The sequence below is a fragment of the Sardina pilchardus genome, chromosome 22 (genome assembly GCF_963854185.1).
Source record: "Sardina pilchardus chromosome 22, fSarPil1.1, whole genome shotgun sequence".
Lineage (NCBI taxonomy): Eukaryota > Metazoa > Chordata > Actinopteri > Clupeiformes > Clupeidae > Sardina > Sardina pilchardus.
Window position 1 is genome coordinate 20,886,436 of NC_085015.1, and position 4,831 is coordinate 20,891,266.

Sequence of the window (4,831 nt, forward strand, 5' to 3'; positions counted from 1 at the left end):
AATGAGCCGCGTTTCACACTGCGCTGAAGCGGGATGGCAGGGCGGAGTTTGTTTATTTTTGTTGCAGCTACAGCACCACACTTGGGCTGTAAAATCGTCTACAGTACGTAATCCCAGTAGGATGAAGCTGTGGCGTGAAGAGCGAGAGTAGGCCTACAAGTTTTCATGGTCCTCGTCCCAGACTCAAAGGTGAGGTCATCATGTCCAGTTTCAGAGCGGCCTAGCATGAAACTACTCTTCTGGAAAGCTCTGGACACTCTAACACTGAGTCACACAGTGCTAACTCAACACAGGTGTTTTGGCTCCGTGAGGAAGAGACTGCACTGAAGCTTGCTACAGAGTATCATATTTCAACAAGACAAATGTGACACCTGCATCTTCATCTGCAAAGACTCCTGTCGTTGAAAACAGATGTAATTACTGATTTACATCGGAATCTATGAGTGCACTGTAACACATTTGGTGTCTAGATATTTAAAGTCACATGAAGTTAAAACTGAACTGAGACATCCTCTAGTGACCAGTATAGTGAAGAATTATGAAACATTTATAGAAATACATAAAATGTCAAGAGTCTGTTTACACTATTACTGCTATCTGCTACTACTACTACAATCACACCTACAGTACAACTGCCACTGCTACTAATAACACTAATGATTAAAAATAACCCCACAAATTGTGGGTGTGTGCTGAGTGAGGTGTGACTCACGTACTGTAGTGTTAGTCATACGAGTTGGCCTATAGTGTGCTTACCCAAACTGCAACATCATCCAACAGCTCCTCTCACCTCTTCACCAATAGCGCATCAGCAAGACAGGATCCAGCAGAGGAGGGGCTCACCACACACTGAAGTGAGCTGGAACCCACGCTGGACACAATACATGAGAACTGTGTCAATATGAGAGGGAAGAGACGCTGAGTGTAGCAGTCGAATGAGAAGGGGCCAATACTGAACTTACAGTAATAGGAAGTGTTATATAAAGTGCTATATCCACCTTATTCCTGAAACCTACTTCCGTTCCAGTTTTTATCCTCCATCCGCTCTGTTTACATAATTTACATATTCTGTTTGCAGTCTCAGTGGGCTGACTTGAATATTGTTCATCTTTCTTTTCTTTCGAAGAGTTGACAATTCTGCACTCAGTATAGGCATATTTTAAATAATATATGGCTAATGGCTGACAGACTACCATCATATGAAACCAATCAATACAACACAACTTTGGCTGGAAACAGCAAACCGGATGTCGAAATACTGAAACACACACACATATACACACACAAGAGGATTTCCTCTGTAATCCAAATGAGCTGAATCTGAAGTCACTTTATATGAAGTTACAACTCAAGTTTCAATGCTTTCAGGACATTCTCATCAGGGCATTAGGCATTGTCTTTTAGCCAGACGACCATATAAAGCCACTTAAAAATCACAGCTGTGGCCGGAAATAGAAAAACGAATTTTGGAATACTGATGTGTCATGGTGATGCCAATTGCTTGGATCAGGAATAAGGTGGATAACTGTGCTTTAAAGTGGCACTGAACTTAACAGGAACCGCAATCCAAATGAGCTGAAATTCACATGAGACTGAATAGGAACGCATCAAAGGAAACGGAGGAGGAACTCTCGATAAAGTGAAGTAACTTCCATCACCCAGAGCAGGGGCTGTAAGAGTAGGCTACTCTAAGGTCAACACAGGACACACACACAACAGACCAGAGAAGGGACTGTAAGAGTACTGTAAGGTCAACACAGGACACAGCTGACCAGAGCAGGGGCTGTAAGAGTACTGTAAGGTCAACACAGGACACACACACAGCAGGCCAGAGCACTTCTCTGAGAGGATGACATCATGGAGGATGATTGAGATAATAAACCAACGCCTCTGTGATCGAGTTACATAGAGACTGGGAGTTGGGTTTGCAGAGGAGTCTGAATTAGGACATAAGAGAGTGACACCACTAGCGCACATCACACACACGCACACACACACACACACACACACAGGCGTACACACAGGGGATACCCTCTGATTTAATCTGATGCTTTATCATCACACTCCAAAAACAAAGACATCTGACGCTGTGTGACTTTGACACAAGCAGCGCACTAAAGGGAGGCCAGGCGTACACACACACACACACACACACACACACACACACACACACACACACACACACACACACACACACACACACACACACACACACACACACAGTGTGAGAGGAGGCCAGGCGTAATGGGCCGGGTTCGTCAGTGGTGCGAGAGTAACAAAGAGAGAGCTGGAGGGGGGAAAGAGCTGAGCTGCCCGAAGGGAGATGGCACTCCTCACTGGTGTGTGTGTGTGTGTGTGTGTGTGTGTGTAAGAAGTAAAAGGAACAATACCAACGTTTACAGTGAGTTCCCAGTGGCCTCATAGGTCTGTTTTACGTTTTAGGTTTCTGTATGTGGCAGGAGGGTCGGTAGTTATTTACTATGGAATAGCTGGTATGGAACATTTAGCAGTGTATACAGTAGCACCATTCACACATATGGCAACCAGCTTATCATCTGAAATGTTTCAATTATTTTAACTTTGTCACGTGCTTATTTTGCCTTAAATCACCGAATTTCATCAGCAGTACATGGCCTTTTATCACTTCATATTTGAACAGTCGTAAGTCCTGTTCAAATATGAAGTGAATGTTTCAAGAGAGAGAGACAGGAGAGAGGGAGAGAGAGAGAAAAGTGGGACAGCAAAAGGCTACCAGTGAGTTGGATTCAACAATCTCATCAGTAATGATGAGGATTTGGAACTCTTTCAGTAGAGTAGAGTTTCTGTGGTCAATTTCTAATACAATGCTCTGTGTGTGTGTGTGTGTGTGGGTGTCTAAGTGAGAGAGAGAGAAATCTTTATTGTGATCAAGACAACGAACAATCATCTACTACGATGATCGAAGCAAAGCTGCAAAATGTACTTGGAAAGAAAAGACCTCGCACACCCTGCAGAAGCCATGCAGTCCAAAGCACACATACATGTATGCCCCAGCACCACGGCACTATTTTATTACTTATAGATTGATTTGCGATTATGACTCACAGCCCCTGGACGTGATGAGAAGTCCTGACTGAGTTCACATGACGTCCACAGCCCATTTTCCCTCTTACGAGGCCAACACTGACAAACCCTCGGTCCAGCGTCTCCTCGGGATAGCCACACAAATGGGTCGCCTGATTTACAGACAACACAAGAGAGCTCGATGCAAGAGTGCTGTACTGGCATTGTCACTGTCACCATGTCCAGGAAATCAATTTGTTCTCGCTATCACATTACCAGGACAACACATTTGTCACAGTTGTTGCCAGGGAGATAATATGTTTGTAATGCATCACCAGTGCCTTGTCGAGACATTAATGTTGGTGTCCATGAGAAGATGAGGCTTTTGTGTAATGAAATGGTGGGGGGGTCTCACAGGGGAGGGAACCCTTCGAGGTCACGAGGAGAAATCGTAAGAGATTGGACCTCGTATCACCCCTCTGGCATGAAGAAGCATCGGCGAGGCGAGGCGAGGCGAGGCGAGCATTTACTGCAGTACCGGTGTCAGCAAATTACATGCCAAGTTACTTTGCTGGACCACTGAAATAAAGGCCCTCCACCCATAGTGCTGAGGTTCATGTCTGGTATTCAAGACATGCTGCGAAGGATCGCCAAGTTATCTACTTTGCTGGACCATTAAAATATATTAGAGTGCCTGGACCTGGATATGTTTTTCCTATATCCCTTTTTGTCATAAATGCTCTTTCTTTTTTATCTGTGTTACTTAAAACCAGTTATTAACTACAGCATGTCAGGGCAACATAGAGCAATATTGACAGTGGGAATTGCCACAAACATGCCCTCCAAATCCTTATAGCCCACCAACTCATTTAGCCCACTGAGTATAGCCTATGAGACCTTGAGAGTGGACTTGAGAATGTTCCAGAGGGTATATTGTTAATCACAAGCTGGGGAGTTGGAGATATGACTTCCATTCGCTGCGGGGTAATTGTTTAATGCGGGTCAGTGACACTCTTGATGAAGCTAGGGGAGGTTAAATAGTCTCTACAGCCTTCTTCATTAACGGGAGCTTAATCCAAACAGTAACAAACTCAGCATGCCGCTGCAGCCCCGCACAGTCACTCCCGTTATATAACAGGATCATATAATTTCAGACTTTCAGTCTCTTTTTAGCTTAAGGTGGACAGACTTGTCCATACAGCTCTATAGTGTTTCAAAGCAACCTAATAGGATCACCAAACACCAAAGGTTCACTGGGTCTTTGCTGTGGATTGCTATAAACATGTTTGAGAGGTACCACCTCGTATTCATCTTACTTACTGCACTTACTTACTGTTTGTTAAATTAATTTAGGGCTTACGTTGTTCCTGCAATGCAACGCTTCACACACACTCACACAAATAGTAATTCTGGAGTGGCAGAACTGGAGTTGCAACAGACAACTGACATTTATGTTTTTAGAGAAGAGCTCCACTCTCTGGCACAGTGGAGTACTACAGTCTGAAGTCATTCACCTGATTAGTTTCACTGAATGGTTGTAACATGCAGCGGTCCTCCTTATAGCCACTTCAGTTCACTCTAGAAATGTCCTTGCAGGCAACTCTACAGACATGGGATCACCACTCATTCAATGTTGAAAATAAGGTGAACACATGCACAACACAGGCACAGACACATGCAGTTTTCTGCACATATTATATTCTGTTGTCAACCACACCATCAGATAAGTGACAGAAGATAACTCATGAGATGTAGATTTTTTTTTTTACAAAAGACAAGTCAAGCCATG